Raw genomic sequence first — 22,007 nt, forward strand, 5'->3', positions numbered from 1 at the left:
CGAAGTTTTGACACCAGAGTTCCTTCTCCTTTTCGAATCCAACCTGGAAGTTGTTTTCCCTAAGCGAGTCGAGGACCTTCTACGATTTGCTCTGGTTCTCAACGACGGTGTTTAAACTGCGACCTTTGAGCTGCATTATCATGTTGGGGAAGAGATGTAAATCAGCAGGTGCTAATCTGCCGAATAAGGTGGTGGGGGAATGGATACCATGTTGATTTTGGCGTGAAATGCACGTGTGAAGAGAGCTTGGTGACAAGGTGCATTGTCATCGTGAAGAAATCTAATTCTTCGCACTCGACAGATCAGGTCAATTTCACCGAATGACCTCCCTCAAACGCTTCAGAACGTCTCAGTAGAACTCTCGATTGACAGTGTGACCTGCGGCACGAATTATTTATGTATATTTCCACATTTATGGGGATGACGCTCATGGTAGGTCTTCCAGGTCACTCATCGACTTCCAGGGACGGTCTTACGCGTTTGAAGCGCCCGTGTAACACGAAACATTGTATACGACCTATTTCGTCGTTGCCGTAAGCCTGCCGAAGCTTACTCTATGTCTCTGTAGCAAATCCCTCAAGTTGAACGCAAAATTCCACGTTGGTTCTTTGTTCCACCTTCCTATCCATGACAAAATCGCAGACTACAGGATACATGTGATCACAAAAACACTATTTTCACACCTTGCGAAATAAACGCAGTAATGTCACTCGGTACACTGCCGCATGAAGGTCACTGCTAGATCTCACTGCGCACTCAACAATGTGATGCTTTCTGTTGGTGCTCTGCAAAAATCGTCCGGAAAGGTTTCCATTCCACCTCGTAATTAGAGAATAATTGGGGCGGGCACTACTTTTGCACATGAAAAATGTGTTATATAACTTGTGTTTGCGATTAAGAATTAAGCCGTTACGTTCAATCAGGCAATCACTACATTGCATAATTGATCATTCTTCTGAAATGTAGAGATCGCATTTGTTGTTACAAACGATATACAGTTTGGCATAGGTAATGATGGAACCTTTACACTGAACAGAACTGAATTTTATTTTAGGCTACGAATGAGCCTAGATAAAGAAGCCCTGTAAGTTTTCGCTTGAGATGTAAATCCAGAATAATGGATATTCGCGTAAATATGTAAATGTAAAGTCTTAAAATTGAGTTGGAAGCCACCTGTACAACTTTGACTGCTATGTTCTGGTAATGTCTAGAAACTTTGCCTCCCATTTTCGCACAATTTTTCCCCTCCTCTCTTCTCTCTTAGCAAATCCACCTTACTCCCACTCGTATATATTGGATTTCTTCTTTGCTTATTCTGCTTATTCTTGATCGTTTGACTTATATATGGTTTTGTGATTGCGTCTGATTTTTCCCCAACACTTCCCAACTTGGGATCGATTGTTTATATCCACGTAACTTAGAGTTACAGGAAACTGGACCGATCGTATAGGAACAAGGCTTTAAAAAATAAGTACTGGGGTTTAAGTTACTGGCCCACAATGACGTAGTCTAATGACCGAAACATGAAAACAGCGTCGACAATAGAGGTATATGAAATGACATGCAAAATCAATACTTGATGTATTAAATTTATCTCTACCACTAGAGCAGGTATCATAATCATAATCATAGAAGTAAGAACAAATGCACTGCAAGAACATTGGCGACTTCAAGATACAGGATTTCTCTGAAGATGACATGCTATTAGTGAAAAGGTCAGGTTTACTGTCGGAAGATAAGAGGATATTTATAGCCTACCTCAGTTGCAGTAATCAAGGGATTTATTCTAATATAAGAAGAGATGAACACTTTTATGACTAGTTGATTTGCATAATTTAAATAAAAATGAAATAAGAGAAATAACACTGAGTGACTTTACATTTAAGGGAAAAGTAAGTTTTAAAATGTTTAATTTTAAATATTGCTATATTCACACTCCAGTTTGGGGTGCTCTTAAATTACACTGTGTATTGCAAAAGAGCATACACTGTGAAAGGTATGAATATGTAGAGAAAGAGTGAGTGCATCACAGATTTCCATGAATATACATTCATACAGGTATGGAAGCAGTATTAACTTTTCATACTAAACTTTACTATGAAGAATATATATATATTTTAGCCGTAATTATATTAATTGAATTCATTTGACAGCATCTAATAGTTACTCCAAATAACCTGATTTAGTAATAGGTGTGACATTTCACAGTGTAATAAGATGTAGAGTTGCTTATATCTTATAGTCGACAATAAGCATAACACATTTTATGAGGGATGTTGTATTTAGCAAATTTAATTGATTAATATATTATGAGCATACGCTGGCTAAAAGGTTTAGATATGTTGTATAGTAAATTACAGTATAAGATTTGTGTGCTTATCTGTGAGTGTAAACATTATGCGGATTGGTGTCCGTTGTATGTACGTTTGTAAGTGAGTATGCTTTACATTTGTATCTAAGTTAAGTCACTCTTTCACTGTTTCTGACTTGTTCTTCATCTTCATTATCTCATCTGGGAGTGAAATCTATAGAATTTCTAGTTGGCAGTTGAAACTCATTAGTTCTTAAAATGCCGAAGCATTATTATCAGTATGTAATAAATAGATCATTAGTCAAACGTGCTCAGGTAACCATTGTTATGTGCTTTTATTAATGTTGCATAGAGAACCATATCCGAAGCTATTCTCATTAAACTTCTATCCTTTATTTAACAACGTAAGTTGTGAAGTGTGTAAGACGAACTTGTTATTACTAGCAGGTGTGGTTATATGGAGTCTTACTTTTGAAAGACGTCAATGACTTTTAGCTTATCCAGCAAAGAGTCATAGTGACATGCATAAAAGCAAAACCAGAAAGAAAAGAAAGTTTTTCATGCCTTAATTATGGCAAGGCACCACTCTTGTAGATTAAATATTATTTGCATGGTCATAATCAACACCAAAGAAGCACATTTCATAGCAGCAGAACAATACGGAATGATCAATAAAGCTCATATAAGACTATGTAATGTCAAGCTTCATTCGAATTTCTTTTCTTATTACAACAAACAAAATATATTATTAAATTACACACCGCCAATTGTCTATAATATAATCATATAATTCTTACTATGCTGTCATTATAGATAAAACTTAAACAAGGAAAGCGTCGAGCAAAAAGATTGTAATCTCTTTCTTATTGAAAAGAAGCATCATTGCGAAAGCATCGAAATTAGAAGTGGTAGAATCTAAGGCGTCTTCACTATAGAATAAAAATATTGAGCATAAACTAGCGTTAAACATATCGCAGAAAATATGTTTTTGGAAATGATAGTAATAGTGGAAACAGACAAAAGAAAAATGATCATGATCATGAGGAGGCTGATCATGTAGCCAGCAATTTTGAGGGAGAGGATTAATCTATTACATCGATCCGAGTGTTCAGCAGGTACTTATTTTATCAAACACAGGTGAGATGAAAGGTGAAGTCAACTTCGGCGGAACATATCATGAAAGCTTTCATCAATGTCTCAAATCTGACTACGTCTCAAACAAATATATCTTCTTATCTGTAACTGTTTCGGATAATTCTAACTTTCATATGAGAAAATTATAAATTATAAAGTTTATAAATTATAAAGTTTGGCTTAAATATTTTGATGACGTTTTAAATTGTGAAGCTTTAATTATGGTGGCTCAAAACAGTCAGTCTTACAGTTATCGGAATGTAATACATAGAATGTATCTTCAGATACTGACGATATTTTAAAAAGTAATTTATTCAATGTCAAACTGTAAGGAATTTCAGATTTGTCCAACATTTGGTGTTGTAAATTGTTTAAATACTTACTAAAATATGTGAGATCTTGAAGTGTTTTATCTCATCCCAAGCATATGAAAATGCTACTCTTATGCGTAATACATGTGTGTATGTATGTATGCATGTATGTATGTATGTATGTATGTATGTATGCATGTATGTATGTACGTACGTGTGTGTTTGCGTGTGTGTGTGTGTGAATAAATATATATACACATAATAACAAAATTGAAGTGAAAGGATTAATATGCATTTCCTGGGGAAAAATTCATACTGAGAAAATCACAATACCGAAAATGTTTCAATAGATATCTTGTTTATATATAATATTTAGATTCCAAATGGGCCTTTGCAGATTTATCCAACGGCAAATTTATCCAACGGCAATTCAAATTCCAGTAGAAGCTAAAACGTATGGATTTTCAGGTGTTTATTTAGATAAGACAGAACTAAGTAGATATCCAGGGAAATTCACACAAAAGCGAGCATCCCAGATGAGATGAAGTATTTTATTATCTCGTATAGTGATAGTAATATAGCCACTGTAATTTCTATTTTCAATATTCTTATTTTTCCATATTTCAAATGCAACTAAAATGTGTTCTAGAATGAATATTATTTTGCATGATATTCATTCTCCGATGCGTAACCATGCACTTACATGATGACATTGGTAAGAAAATGAAACACATTTTTGCAAAGACTAAAACTAGTATGGAATTGATACGTTGCATGCATATTTCATATGACCGTGCTCTCGGTGTCAGTTCTTAGATGGATATGGAAGTATTGTGGTATAGCATCCCAATATATTCAACCGCCACACTAAAGTCAAAATATTACATATAGTCGTGCCTGAAATGCATTACGGACAAATTCTTGGGAAGAACGTCCCGAGAACCCACCCTAGGTTCTGTTTTGCACTTATGAGAACTTCACATGCTAGCATTTATAGTACCACTCAACGTCTTTTTGGAAATTTGTCATAGTACTTCTGGAAACATCATGTGTCACTAATGAAATCCGTTTTTTTGAGATGTAGTTATGAAATTAATTGTGTGGGCGCGAAACATGCACATTATACAGGAATAAATTCAATTCGAAGCAGTCAGACATTTGCGTTTAGTACATAATATTTCATGAGGCTGCCCGATATAAACAACAATAAGCTTGAAGCACAAGTGGCATTGAAAACATTCAAATTCCAGGCAGATATACACTGTATGAAGTTGCATTTCCCTAGTGTCAGAGATAATATAATCCACTTTATGCTTCTTTATACTAAATACACCACTTCCTTCTTATTTAATAAAAGACGAATGCTACTGTAAAAAAAGAAAGAAACTAGCCTAAAGAAATATTTGATGAGAATTGAATTCGTTGAACACTCAAAACATCTTATACTCAATAATTAACACTTGAACAATGAGTGTTTTCATACAACATAGAGTTTCAGTACTGCTTATAGTACGACATGCTCTAAATAAACGAAGTATCACCTTCATAGCTGTATTAACATATCAACATAACAATATATGCAAAGGCGATTTTACTGTTCATAATATGAAGCAGAGAAGAAATAACAAGCAATAGCTGAGATACAAACTGTGTAATTTACATTCGTATCTACACAAGTTTTCTTACTACATAAGAGGACATGATCCCCTCCATAATTTAACTATGTTTGCATTTATTCTACTAATTTATTCAACTTCTGCAATATGTATCGTATTTAGCAACCCTGACATTAATACTTGTACAAGTGTTCATATATTCGTATATAAATTACATGCATAGATGGAAGTCTTACATAAATGCATACACAAATACATGCGTACAAACATATGTATGTGTGCGTGTGTCTTGGTGTGCTTGTTTGTGTGTGTCTGGGAAGAGGCAAAAACAGGCAAACATACAGACAGATAGTTGATAGATAAACAGATAGACATATGTCAGTGTATATACATATTTGAGTATTTTGAAGCGCAAACTATGTTACAATACAGTACATTTGAGACAAGCAAAACCAGGAAAATTAATACGTAAAGAAAATATCTATACAAATATACCCGGGGGGTGTAAACCAATTTAAAGAACTATTGTTCACAAAATAAAGGAAAAAACAAATCGATGGTAAATGTAGATTTGTGAATGAATTTTTTAAGGAACTATATAAGAAAAATATCGCAGAAAGAATAACTTGCATAAAATCATCAGTGATTTATATGCGAAATATATTTAATTTGTTTGTACAATTTTGTTCAATATTTCTCTCGAAATATACAACGGTACTTCAAATTGTTATGACAATATAAGTCATGTGGTGGACACGTTTGAAAGAAAAGAGAAGTCAGCTTTTATTTCTCCAAAATATCTCCCAAATTTTATTTCTCCCAAATATCTTCCTTAAGTACTAAGAGAAGTAGAAGGTGACTGGAAATTCTACAGTTTATTAAACTTAAAGAAAATGAAAACACACAACCGTGTTTGGCATGTTGGGTGCTTCTATCGGTTTAGAATCTAGATTGACAAACTTCTCTTTGATGTGCAACAGAAAATTCTGAACTGCCATCTTTTATTATGGCCTCAGGAACTACGTCTTTATAGGAACGAAAATATTTTGTATGTTATTTTCTTTAAAGTGTAAGGGAGAAATATTAAATATTTACTGTTTATCATACACCATTGTCATGTCAGACATCTGTTGTCTTTGTGCCAAACACCAAAACAGTTTTGTTTATATTTGTGTAATAATAATATTGATGATGATGATGATGATGACGACGATGACGACAAGGACGTAGACGTAAACGACGACGATGACGACGACGTTGATAACGATGACGATGATGATGATGATGATGATGATGATGATGATGATGATGATGATGATGATGATGATGATGATGATGATGACGATGATGATGATGATGAAGATGATGATAATTATGATTATGATAGTATTTGGAGATTAGAATTAACACCAAGAGGGGAGAGTTTATCAGATATACAAGTCACATGTTTTCTTCTTCCCATCGCGTTTGTAGTCTCTCTATCTCACTTTGGCAATTATACGAAACAAATCTAAGGAAAGATTAACATACAATATGAGAAAGAGAGAAACATCTCTTGATTACGGGTGTTTCAAAGGTTTGTGAGAATGCGATAGACAAAATGAATTCCTAGATGTGATGTGTAAGACTAATTATTAGTGACGTTGAGATTACTTTCAGAATCAATAATATATGATAATAAAGATGAAGCGGTGAAATCTTGATCTTTACGATGTGGACAATAAGAAATCACTAAAAGTAAAAGATGCCTAAATATTTGGGATATTAATAATTATCATGAGTTCTATGACTGAATGCATTAGCGTGATTTTCTCTTCGAAATGCCAACTTCTCTCGAACGAATTTGTGCAGTGTCTGCAACAGAATTTCCATTTGCGTGATATTTTTACAATTAAATGATTACTTCTCAAATTTTCATTGAACATTTTGGAAGGTGGTGAGCTCAATACAGAGGACGTCCCCTTAAGGAACAATGGTGCTTTTGTGTTGAATATTTCTAGGTATGTCTTCCTCATAAAGTGTTAGATAACTGGAATGGATTGAAAGACAGGGCGATCTTATATTGGTTCCTTAATGTTAGCCTGTCAACTGAGACACAAATACGTTTGTAAATAAGATATATTTTCCAGTATGTGTAAAAATAAGCATAAATAACTATATTTATATACTTAAATAAAAATAAGCATAAATAAGTATATTTATATACTTAAATATAAGTATATAAATAAGTATAAATAAGTATATTTTCCAGTATGTGTAAAAATGATATTAGTCAAACTGTTCTGGTAATCTTTATAGTATTTCGATAGTTTAGAATGTTTTAATTTTGTGGACAGTATCCTATGAAATGTTCACTCTATGTAACTGCCACACAGGCAACAAACTTTTCCATTAGGATACAGTATAAAGGTATGATCTTGTGAAGCTAAAGTTTCCATTCCCACATTGAAAGACTACAGAGACCATACTATCAAGTTAGATCGTTATTGAATCGACCGGCTGCAAACGGTAGTAGATATACAAAGATCTATCAATATAGAATGGATAGAGTTTTATCAAAAGTAGTGATGGATAAAAAAAGAGAAGAAATAAACAGCACAAGATACAGAAAGTTTCCTTAGATATCCTTACACTTAACCGATTTCAGATAGTTTTTCAGTAACATATAGCACAATAAGGAGAAGCAATATAATCGAGACGATAGAATTGAACCTAGTGATATATCCTTCTCCGACTTATGCCATCTGGTTTAAAGAGCTGGTAAAAGTGGATTACCGTGGTTAAGGTAGAGCAGCTAAGTAACGTCATTAAAATTTGCGAGGGTGACTCGTCGAATATGCATGGAGTTATCGATGAGATTTCAAGCCAGAAATTTTACAGAAATGCCGGCAAAAATTCATAGCAAATAGCAGCAGGTTAGAACCATTCTACGTTCTATGAAATAGTAAGTGGTGGAACTGCCGAGGAAGGACAAGAGCAATGGTGACATCATCGATCATTTCACATTCATAACACTGCACAATACAGAGTAATAGACTTTGGTAAAGATGTTGTTAATGATGTAGGTGTTTATGAAACGAAAATGAAAAGTAGAAGAAAAAGAAGAAATAGTAGAAGAATGAGAAATGAAAAAGTAGAAATCTGCTATAATGAAGATAAATTACAAGATTTAGAATATTCTGATATATCAAATGACGAATATAAGTGGATTAAGAACACTGAAGTGAAGAAAGAAATGTTGATAGAAATATCACTAATATTAAGACAACTTGAAAACGATAGATTATTTCTGCAATTTTAAAAGATAATGATATACTGAAAAATATACAAGATCGTGATATTGTTGAAAACAATAATTTGAATTATTGTGCAACTACACTTGTCACAGAAATTCAGTAATGATAAATGAATATGTATTAAATACTAATTTCTTCTCGTTTTCATAGAGGGAATAAATCAAATAATCAAGAGAAGTCCAGGGAAATTATTAGAAAAATACAGTATATAAAATATGTATGCACAACTCTTTGCACCACTCACATCCAGGTAGTACATTTCGTATGCCACTGTTAGCTGTTCTCAACGCTTTAACACTGCCAGCAAAGGCTGCATCAATATACTGAGGTAGAAACTGAATGTCAGGTTCGTCGCATATTTTCAAATGCATGCTTACAACTTTGTTCAGACAAATTCATGCAAAAATTAGTATATCCACTACTGGAGTGCACAGGTGATAGCTTTGTTCATTCAAATTCTCAAGAAACGAACTCTTTCTGAATCGCTGTGCTGCGTCTTCATGGCAGTAATTGAAGAAGCGTGGCTTTTCACTTACAGAGTCAACCTAATGTCTGACATTAGTAATCTGGAAAGAAAGGTAAAAAAAAAATGAGTTATCGAAAGTTAGGGCTTTCGAAAGAAATGTACTAAAAGTGTGGCGCACCCTAACGTCCGGTAAAAAAAAAAAAAAAATTGACTTTCCTCATTCAAACTCTAATTGCCGAAGAGTAGCATCACGCTTGAAACTCAGAGTGCCAAGGAGTTTGAATGAAACTGTTTCATTCACACATACACACACACACACACACACATATAGTTTTTGTATATGTTGTGTGTGTGAATATAGCGTGACTAGTAACTAAGCGCCTACTACCTTTGAAAGGAAGCTGTTTCTCTGACGAGGGAAGGCTGTTCTTTTGCCATCGTTCTCTTGCTGGGCACTTGCCAACCCCAAATTGCATTAAGATATGGGACAAAGGCTGGATCCATCTTTTGCCCCTTGAACTACATATTCACTGGATGCTATGTTAACTTCGAGAAAACCGATACATTTGGAGACATGACAAGTTCTTAGCAGATTTTGCCAAGTGGACTGATATGCAAAAGGTGAAGTTTAAGAAACACTAGCTACAAAGTTACCTGATTCCTAAACGAATGCAGTAAGGTTTCGAGGAAGATAGAAAGGGCAGAGGACACGTTTTCGATTTTGTGTTCATCCTCATACTGGAAGATGCAAGTGAACTTGTAGGGCAGACTTATCTTCTCAGAGGTGATAGCGTTAAAACCAATCAGATACACATGTTCCTGCTCTCTAGGAAAATCAAAAACAATAATCTTGGACGAATTCATAGTACCCTGGAAGGACAGATTCAATATTTTCTACCTGCTAAAAAAAACAGTAATCAGGACTTGATCGATTAGGCCCTTATTAAGAGAGGTCAAGTGACTTCACTCCACGTTTAAGTCAGCATCACATATTTCCAGTTAGATCAGTGCACAATTTTCTAAAGAAGGTAGGGCTGGCATCTAAAGAAACTATCAATGAGAGAGGTACTGCAGCTTAAACAAGCTCAAGGCTGCTATGGTTGATAAGAGGCCTTTAGTGGAGATATTCAGTCCTGGAATACTACCTCAATTTTCGCTTCCCCACTGAGACAACGCGTATTGACCAAGGGGCGAAACGCTTGTGACGCTTTGATACCTGCTGACAATACGGAAGGGTTTACAAAATTGCGATGGATTTTGAAGAGCTTGAATACAATTTTGCGTAGCTCTTGGCTAAACGTATTTCGAAATATATATTTATGCCCGGTAGCATGTTCAATAATTGACACATGACATAAATTCATAGATTATAAAGGACAACAACATTATTTCGAATGATGAAAGAGTTTATATAGTAAGAGAGAGAGAGAGAGAGAGAGAGAGAGAGAGAGAGAGAGAGAGAGAGAGAGAGAGAGAGAGAGGGGGGAGAGAAAGAGAGAGAGACAGAGACAGAGACAGAGACAGAGAGACAGAGACACAGAGAGAGAATCATATTGTCTATTGTTGTTTATATAGAGTTCAGATCAGGTCCGGTCAAATTGATTCATATACGATGATTGTACTAATTATTCATGGATAGAATAAGATGCATATCATCATTCAATATGTTCTCTATATTTTATAAGTGATACAAGATTTGATGGTATTTCCAACAACTTTAGCAATCACATTGACTCTACTTCACTTCTCCATGTCCATCATCTATTCTCTTTCATATCGTATGGTCTTATATAAGTCAGAGAACAAGCGAAGATTCACTTAGATTCGTAGGTATTTTTGTGGCAGTCACTGGACAAAATTGCATCTCGAGATTTCTTAACCGTTATAGAGAAACCAAGGGATATAAATGGATGAAAGTGGATCATGTGAAAGTTTTCGCAAATGGAGTTGATGCAGGTAGAAAACTATATTTTATTCAAATCTAACCGGAGTCAGCTGGATCCAATCGGAGCCGAATTGTGAGATTGGATATAGGAATATATATATATAATGTTGCCACAATTATCGTATATCAATACAATCGATAAGGTAAAAACGCACATAGGATCGAATTTCATAGTAAATAAAAATAAAACAAAGTTTCATGCACGCGCTTCTTTGATCAAATGTGATTCGTCATGCAGCCTAGATAAATGTGTTCATAGGGATGACCCATGTCAGAATGTGATGTGAGGGTTGACACTTAATAAGAATACGATTCAGAAGAATAATGCTGTCTCTATTCTCGAGATATGTACGCCTTTGATTAGCAACTAAATCAAACATTGAATTACAAACTACGATAAGACAGAATGACACATAGAGTCATAAAAGTTTTGCTTATTTCAAACTGAAATAAATGGAAGAGTTTCGGAGCACAGTCTCTTCATTTTGAATGCAATGAAGGATGAAACATGACATGGAAGCGATATATGTATATACGCTAACAGATGCTTTCAGAAAAATTTATATTGGTTTAACACTACTGTATTTCACTTTACATGAACATTGTTAACCGTCAATGTGCTTTTAAAAGCATATAACTAAGATTGTTTACACCGATAAATTATCTCAAGTGCACAATAAGGTCACTGCACGAGGTGAATCAACACTTGTATAAAATGGTTCTCTTGAAATTCAAGATGATTGTCAAAAGCAGGGAATTTGGAAATTAACCTTAAGAAATAGCAGGAAGATGGTCTGCAATCGACATCTATACTTTCTGACTATTCTCAGAAACAAGATTTAGCATCATACACTTGCGACATGCATACACCGTTCTCAAAGTTCTGAAAATTAATTTATACAAGTATCTGTCAAATGGAAAGTATGTCCTTGATTAATGCTACTGGGCCTAATCAAATGCTGCATATAGGCTAATTACAATATAATCTATCAGCGAGATTTCTTCGATCTTCTATAACAAATGGACTTATTACATTTTATTATCTACTTTGTACATTACGTGCCCAAAATTTAACCCATACTAAGTTGCAAAAAATATATTCTTCGTAGTACAGTTGAATACTAGTAATTCAGTTACACGAATTTCATTATAACAATAAAACTTACATAAGTTCATTCATTGAACACACATCAGACCACATTGATTCTTTCAAGTTCTCTGAATTCGTAATCTGTACATCACTTCACGACAACAGCACAACATATTAGCAGATAAGAAGTCCTCCATATTTTTCAACGTAGATTAAACTTGATCTTTTATGGAAATAATTATGATACTTTTTCTTAAGAGAAAATGGTAATCGGTTAATTATTTTTATATTAAATAATTACCTATCTCTGCTATAAAATATTGAAAATTCTAAATATTGAATGGCTTTTGGATTACAAAATCAATCAATCAATCAATCACTCAATCAATCAATCAATCAGTCACTCTATCTATCTATAGCCAGAAAAGGAAGGAGGAAGAGGAGAGCAAAAAGAACAAAAGTCAACACCAACAAAGCAGGGAGATACAAAACTCCCGAAAACACTCCCGACACCGACACTAGCACACACAGCACCAACACCTCAAAAATAAGCACATGCACAATTCTCACTGCCATCGACGCGAAAAATACAGAGATGATGGAATACATCAACACAAAAACAAATATTACACATGAAGACATAAAAACAAGCAACGACCAATACACAAAACCGCCAGAACACATCAAAGTATTGCACGTCACACCAGCCCTGCACCACATATTAAAATCCATTTACCCCAACGCGGTTGGAAAATGTCAGAAATACTCTTCCAAAAAACTTTATAGCGATCTCCTCGAGGAAAATCCGGAGGGGACACAAAACCTTTCGCACGGTAAGTGACTCTCTGTTCCTATCGTTAGGGTTTGAATACACACATCATTATGCTGAAGATTGGTTGTGTAAATGTGCATGGCTTGGGGTCCTCTCCTAAACGACATAAAGTCACGTGAATTAGAAATCATAGCCATAAGTGAGACCAGACTCAATGAGTCACGGGCCCTAAAGTCCATGTTTGACAGACAGTGTAACATTTATTTTTCTCCCTGTCTGCTGAGAATGTGCGGTAGTGGCACTGCGGTACTTTTCCGCAAGAGTCTGTATCTCTAATTAAAGACAATATTCGTATACCCGGAGGGTAGACTGGTTGTCTTGGATGTCGACGCAGCGATGGATGTGCTTTTCGACTCATATCAGTTTATTATGCACCGCCATTAACAGGTCGGCCGAGTTTCTTTCGACGTTTAGAAGTATTCCTAGGAGCGTGTTGTCCTTTACTTTTAGTGGGGGAATTGGGATACCGCCTTCGACACGCATCTAGACAACGTGGGCAGAGATAAGAATAGACAGGGATGCAAATGCCTTAGAAACCTGCTCAGACGCATTCAACTGGCTGACAGGTACCGATTCAACCACCCGAATGCGGCAACGTGGACATGGAGCAACCGCATCGGGTCGTCCAGATCGCATCTAGATAGAATACTGTGTAAGAGAGTAGATAGAGATAGTGTAGGGTGTCCACAATTCCACATAGTCAGCTACATGGACCACAAACTTGTGACGTGTACTCTAGACTTAGATACGACACATAGGTAGATAAGACACATAGACAACCTGCGAGAATTGGAAAGCGGAACGAGCGTATCCGCATACGTGGACGACGTCGCCATCATACTGTCTAGCCAAGACAAGAGCATATCAAGCTGGTTGGCGAGACACTGGAAGACTACGAAGCGGTAACAGGAGCAAAAATAAACGGGGAAAAGTCAGTGGGCTTGCGGCTCGGCACCTAGAGAATCAAGCCCATGCCGTCCAGCTCGCCTCCGTTGTGGGACGCTGGACCGACGGTCCGGTTGAGTTGCTCGGGGTCTGGTTTGGTGCGGACCTCCAAACGGAGAAGAACTGGGACGAGTTAACGAGTAGGGTGGCTACTCTTGCCCGGTAATGCAATGAGAGTTTCTTTTTGCATGTCCCTACCAGGCATGACTGACAGACATGTTACGATTGTACTCCTTTAACTTGAAATTTTCGTCCGAATCCATTCCGTCCACAAGGTATTGGAGAGTCTTCCGAGTGTAGTTGCCTTGAACGCACAGATCACGCACTGACCCATAGGTTGGATAAGGGAGGTGGTGTTGGCAAGGAGGAACTTGACTTGAACTCCCTCGTAATTCGAATACACCAGCATTATCCATAACAACACCTTGAATTCCATGCAAACATTTCGGAGGCAATATTTGGCTTGAGGGCTGAAGCATTGGTGGAAACAATTCGAAGTCAGAGTTTCGGTAACCCAGACCTTGGGGTTTTGCGTCCATTGGACAGGCAGCAGGGTTTTATTCTTAGTTTTGATGGCCCTCGGGTTCACGGACTTCTAGATAAGTCCTGGTCTTATTATGAAGCCAGCAGCATTGCCGCACGTAATTGGTTTCATTCTGTTCTTCTGTGCTTTAAAACTTGGGTTCTGATATCGTCCTTCATGACATACGTTCTGGAAGGTATCTTCTTCCAGAAGAAGCCAGTTTCGTTCATACTCAAAACCTGTTATGGCTTGTATCCCTTGTACTCGATGATCTACCTGAAGACCTCGAATTACTTCTCGGTGTTTTTTTTATCAGCTGATGCTGTCTCTTCGTGCAGGGAAACACACTTTTTGGAAATCGTCAAACCATCCCTTGCTGTTTTGAAAATCTTTGGGGTCCGGTGCTGTCAATGGTCTTGATTGCGGGTTTACGGTGCCTTCTGCACCGCCTCCTCTGTCGAACTGCTGGGATAATTTCCGCTCTTTCTCGCTCTCACGGATGATGTTACCGCTCAAGGGAATGTTTTATTTTTTTTTTCGCAGTCACTGATCCACAATGCCATGGCAGATTCCATTCTGGCTATCGTTATATTTCGGGATTTTCACAGAAACTTTCTGCTACGGTAGTCGTGATTGCCACCGCCTTCATCTTTATGTAGCGTATGCTGCTTTGTTGACAACATAATAGCGACCTACTGCAGCATAACTTTTACATCCCCGAAATATATCCAGCAGTTGTGCCTTCTCATGGAGTGTCATAGCCTTTTTCTGGCGCTTAGGTTCACTGCCAGAAAGTGTTAGGCGATTGAGTGGCATGTTTGGGCATTCATAACACGCTGCTAAAAATACAGCACTCAACAAAATACTGGAGATAGATACTCGACGCTGTTTTTCCAGAAACAAAAGCCACAAAAAAATCTTCAGTGCGTCTAATTTGCGCATAGCATCGATGGGAAATTGAGCAGAGTTTAAAAAGAATCAAGGTTTTGAAATATTTGGTTGTATTACCACTAGATGCAGTAATCTATACTATAATAACGAGAGAGGGAGAGAGAGAGAGAGAGAGAGAGAGAGAGAGAGAGAGAGAGAGGAGAGAGAGAGAGAGAGAGAGAGAGAGAGAGAGAGGGAGAGATAGAAAGAGAGAGAGAGAGAGAGAGAGAGAGAGAGAGAGAGAGAGAGAGAGAGAGAGAGAGAGAGAGAGAGAGAGAGAAGAGAGAGAGACTAGCAAGTAACCTAATTTCAATGAGTTTATATAGGCTCATGACCTTAAAAATTATCTTGCTGAAATAAACAGTGTGCATGATGAAATATAGTGATGGATGTTTTAAAAAAGCTCTGGTAGTCGCTGTTAGTCGCCAATTAGCAAGCTTTGATGGAAAGCAGGAATAATAGATACAATATACTGTGTTCTTGTATCTAAGAAAAATCAAGCGACGTGATGTGCGGCTATTCTAATCAGAGGGACATTCAGCTGTAATGGGGCGTCCAGTAAGCCAGTAAATACGGTATATTATTATTAATAATTTAGCTTAAAAAGTGTTAAAAAGTGTATATATTGGCGCGGAAAGTGCCATAAAAAAATTGCGGCCGATATTTACGATGCGGCAAATATGCGGTGGTTTCCGCGAACAATTATTAGTTCCGTGAATAACCGGGACTGCAAATATCGAACCGCCAATAAGCTGGGGTAACTGTATATATATACGCGCGCGCGTGTGTGTGTGTGTGTATGTGAGTGTGTATATATGTATATAAGCGCAGAAGTGGCTGTATGGCAACTTTGCTTCCCAACCTCATGGCCCTAAATTCAGATCGAACTGCGTGACAACTTGGGTAGATCTCTTCTATAAACTAATTGATATTTATTGCCATTGAATTTGATTTGATAGACTGAAACTGAAAGAACCCCGTCGTATATATGTGAGTGTTTGTATGTATGTGTGTATATGTGAGTGTGGGTTTATGTGTGTGTGAGTGGATGAGGGTGTGACTGTATCTGTGTTTTCGTGATGGGAACTTGTCGGTTTGAAAACGTACCAGGCTTAAATAATAACAAAACTGGACCGGTGACCATTCATTTGAGTAAACGTCTTCAGGGTGATACCCCAGCCTGCCTGCAGTATATTGGCTGAAGCGTGCAAAAAAATAGAAAATTATATATATATATATATATATAAATAAATATATATATATATATATATATATATATATATTTCTAGGGTTGTGTGTTGATATAAACAGTAATGTTTTGAGATGAGGTGTGGTGTTATATTTTGTTGTTCTTATTGTTTTTATGTCTATTTCTTGGCACGTTTAATTCCCTCTTCAACAAGTGAGGGTGGCTATTGTCTTTCAGTAAGCATTGTTTTGTGGTCTTGAAGACGATGGTCCCGAGTTATTCTATCAGAAACTCTTGAGCAAATCCTTTTTGCCAGATTGAAAGAGATATTTATTTTGATGTGTTTCGGGTGGTTTTTTTGTGTTGTACACACATATTCCCCTCCCGTTACTGAAAGCTGAACAGTTATCTCCCTTGCCCACAACAACAACAACAATAATAACGATAACCAATTACTTCCCCTTATTCATCTACTTGTGAAGCCATTCACACGTAAATATCATCACACACAACATGGACAAAATTTCTTCTTAAGAAAATAAATGTTCAAATTAGTAAACCATAACATCATGAATATCGAAAGCGAAACCGATCGATATATTAAAAATTATATTAAAACTATGTAAAGTGTGTGTATTTTCCATTAATTGTTTTTTTCATTTCTTATATATATATATAAAATAAGCGGGAGCGCAGAAAAGGGAGACCAGAAAGCTTAAATCTACGTACACATAATCCACCGAATACCAACAGGACTCACAAAGAGAGAAGTCCGTATATTCCTTCTGCTCCCCCAAAAAAGGCTATATGCAGAGGCTGTACGAACTGTAGTAGCTGAGCAGCAAGCTTTTTAAGCTTGGCCCAGAAAATGGTACAACAGTTAACGTGGATGCAGAGGGTACAGAGTCAACGCCACACGAACCATTGTCCAAGACCACCACAGATGATGGATCAGGGATGGCCACCGCTAACACCAGGAACCCCTGAACAGATATCACACCCATATTCCTACTGAATATCCGGGGCCTATTACGAACAGGCGGCAAAGACAAGTTCCTATACTTGAAAGACCTAGTAACATGCAATCAAGCAATATGCATGGTGCTTACCGAAACGCATCTAACACCTAATATAGCAGATGCGGAGATAAATATACCAGAGTATGCCATACTCTGAACAGACAGAAGGGATAGAAGTCATGGGGGAGTTGCAATGTACATCCGAGAAGATGTCACACCCCTACTACTACTATCACACTCAAACTCTGTATGTGATACTTTAATAGTACACATAAAACAAATTGATGTAGTTGTATGCTCAACATACCGTCCACCAAATACCGCAAAGCAGGAAGGTAAATTTGAGGACAGCCTCAGACGCATAGAAAAGGTCCTGACAAATCTGGACCAACACATCAATATACTTTTCCTAGGCGACTTTAACCTCCCAAATGTTAAATGGCCTGAAGGTCACATCCTCTCTGGGATGTCACTGCATGAACAAAGCCAGGCAAAATCATTGCTAGAACTATCCAACATGCTGTTCATGGAACAAGTGATACTCCAACCAACCAGGGGAAGCAATATTTTGGATCTCTGCTTCACAAACAATGTGAGCCTAATCCATAATGTGAAAATAACGCCACATCTCTCTCAGATCATAACATTATAGAATTAACTATGTATGGTCCTAGACAACCCACTGACACCCACCCCACCAGGAGGACTCACGCAATATCCAACCTGAATTTCCACGGGGCGGACTGGAAGTCAATTCGCAGAGAGATTCGAAATCAAACCTGGCATGACAGGCTTTCTATACAAGACAATGACCTCAAACTAAGTCATTTTATGTCAACCATACAAGACATATGCACCAAATACGTGCCATATAGAAAGACCAGCAAACATGCCAATAGAATTCCTAGAGACAGGAAAATCCTTATGAGACACAGAACAAAGGTTTCAAACCAGTTAAATAGAGAACTGGAGGATAGGAAAAGGGCTAAATTAAAACTAACACTATTAGAAATAGAAAACAAAATTAAACTCTCCCATGAAAAGGAGAGAGCAGAGAAGGAGAAGAGAGCAGTAGAAAGCATAAAAACAAACCCCAAGGCTTTCTATAGATTTGCAAAGGAGACTGCTACGGTACAGTATAAGATAGGACCCCTATTCCTTCCCAATGGCTCACTGACTGCAGATCCCACATGGATAAGTGAAGTGCTCAGTACACAATTCAAGAGTGTCTTCACTTCTCCTCTGAGTCACATGCAGATAAAGAACCCATCTGATTTCTTTGACAATAGCACTCAGCAGAAAAAGACTGCATCCATTACCTACATCGACATTGAAGAGAAGGATGTGATAGCTGCCATAAATGAAATGAGCTCAAATTCGGCAACTGGCACCGATGGTTTCCCAGCTGTCCTCTTAAAGTCGTGTAAACAAGAACCAGCAGGACCACTCCGGATACTCTTCCAGAGTTTCCTTGCAAATGGTAAACTTCCCAAAAAGCTGAAGGAAGGCACCATATGTCCTATCCATAAAGGTGGAAGCAGAGCAGAGGCTGGGAACTACAGGCCCATCTCTCTGACTTCACATATTAGCAAAGTCATGGAACGAATTGTCAGAAGGAGATTGATTGCGTTCCTAGAAGAAAATGACTTGCTGAATGAGACCCAGCATGGTTTCCGTCCAGGTAGAAGCTGCCTCACGCTGCTCTTGCAGCATTATGACTGGGTCCTGAAGCAGCTACTTGACCATTCAAATGTTGATGTGATATATCTCGACTTTGCAAAAGTCTTTGACAAAGTTGATCATGGCTTGATGTGTCACAAGCTGCGAAACCTTGGCATAGCTGGTAAATTAGGAGAGTGGCTGCATGACTTCCTGAATGGTAGAAGTCAGACAGTTGCAGCCAATGGAGAACTATCTAGGGAAACACAAATATTGAGCGGTGTTCCACAAGGAACTGTTCTGGGGCCACTACTGTTCATAGTGGCCCTTCTGGACATGCCCACGGTCACTCGGAGAGCCACTGTCACTAGCTATGCTGATGACACAAAGATATCTCAGGCAATAAAGAATCCTGATGATATTGTAAGCCTGCAGAATGACCTAAATGCAATATATGAGTGGGCAGAGCAAAATAATATGCAGTTCAATGCAAACAAATTTCAAGTACTGCGCTACAAGACCACAAGCAACTCCCAACTGGCATACACAGGGCCTGGAGGTACTGCAATCCCAGAACCACAAACAGTAAGAGATCTGGGCATCAACATGTGTAGTGATGCATCATTTCACATGCACATTGTCAAGTTGACAGCAAAGTGCAGACAACTGGCAGGGTGGATACTGAGGTCATTCCGTACAAGGGATCAAAAAGTCATGTTGACTCTGTGGAAGACATTTGTTCTGAGCCGCCTAGACTATTGCTCTCAGTTGTGGTCACCACACAGTGTTAAGCGGACAGCAGAACTCGAGGCAATTCAGCGGCACTATATAAAAAAGATCGCCACAGTCCAACAGATGAACTACAGGGAGCGACTGAAGGCACTAGGTCTCTACTCCCTGGAGCGCAGGCGGGAGAGATATGTAATAATATACATATGGAAAATACTGGAACGACTGGTGCCAAACTTTGGCATCAAGTACTACAGGAACGCCCGCACGGGTCGCCATTGCATGGTGCCAAAGGTACCGTCCACTGCATCTCAGATAAGAACGAGATACTGCAGCAGCCTCGGTTTCAGAGGACCTCAGCTCTTCAATGCACTGCCAAAACATTTGAGAGACATGCAAGACATGGATACGCAGGTCTTCAAGACAAAACTTGACACCTTCCTCTCCACGGTACCAGACAAACCAATGGCTCGTAATGAGACGCAGTTTAGGGCAGCTATGTCAAATTCTCTTATACACCAGATATGCCATCAAAACTCTTGATTGGACCATGTCAGGTGGGGGAGAAGAGCCATGCGAGGAACGTAAAAATCACGGTGGTGCACCAGCATGACCGCAGCCACTTGGCTGAAACACATAAATAAATAATATATATATATATATATATATATATATATATATATATATATATATACACACACACACACATGATTTGTAACTCTAGCGGTACTATTTAATTGATCAATGAAAACATTACATCAATTTGAATGAAATCGCTCTCCTCGGACGTACATGACCATAAAGATATCCAATATAAAGTTTAAACCATTTTTAACAAAGCTATATCAATACTAGTAACCAAAATAATTACATTGTTTCCTTATATTATATAATTGTGCCAGAATCCACCTGTAATGAGGATAATAACCCTTGTTTTGCTTTAACATATACTACGTGCTCCTACTCAGATGATAATTTAATTCAATTATATACTCATTGTGGAATGGGTGGCTTTATCATGACCACTTTAACAAAATGCTTAGGAATGGCCTTATGAGCCTTCTCCTATATATTAACGTATCCTATTATTAAGTTTTAAGTTTAATTTCTATATTTTCCCCATATATTGATTTAAAATTTTTTTTGTAAATTTAATATAATAAATCTGCTAAATTATGAATTACTTCTTCCCATATCCCACAATTCGAATCTATTATCTATTACATAAAATACTACTACTGACGTTATTGAGCCGATAATACCGTGAAGACCTTACCCTTAAAATTGACGATCTTATGCCTACATTTGAAACAATTATTTACATGTACATGCGTAATGGATTGTGGGAGTTATTTGAGCTATGCTGTATATATTTCGAGTCTTGATTTCCTGATTACAAAGTATGACGAAGTTAACTTTATTTTAAAGCTAGTGATACCGTTAACCTAAAGCACCAATATAATAGTACAGTCGATTATATTTCGCTGGTCATGAGATGTCGCATTCGATCTGTACACGGTAACGGATTGGACTGGAACACGGTACCGGATTGGACTGGAACACGGTACCGGGTTGGACTGGAACACGGTACCGGATTGGACTGGAACACGGTACCGGATTGGACTGGAACACTGACATTAAAATGATGTCAGAGACATTCTTATTAACTCTGCACATATCATTGGCATGTGAACAAGCGAAATCAACTCGGCATTTTCTCCCTATCCATGAATAAAACTCATGGTGCTACGGTGTGAAATTGATCGAAACGAATATATGCCTATATAAGGTGGTGAGCTGGCAGAATTGTTAGCACCCCGGACGAAATGCTTATCGGTATTTTGATTGTCTTTATGTTCTGAGTTCAAATTCCGCAGATGTCGATTTTGCCTTTCATCTTTCCGGGGTCGATATATTAAGTACCAGTTGCGAACTGGGATCGAACAAATCGACTGACCCCACTCCCCCAAAATTTCGGGCCTTGTACCTAGAATAGAAAAGAATACATGTCA

This window comes from Octopus bimaculoides, chromosome 3 (genome assembly GCF_046866305.1).
Source record: "Octopus bimaculoides isolate indiv1 chromosome 3, ASM4686630v1, whole genome shotgun sequence".
NCBI classification, from domain to species: domain Eukaryota; kingdom Metazoa; phylum Mollusca; class Cephalopoda; order Octopoda; family Octopodidae; genus Octopus; species Octopus bimaculoides.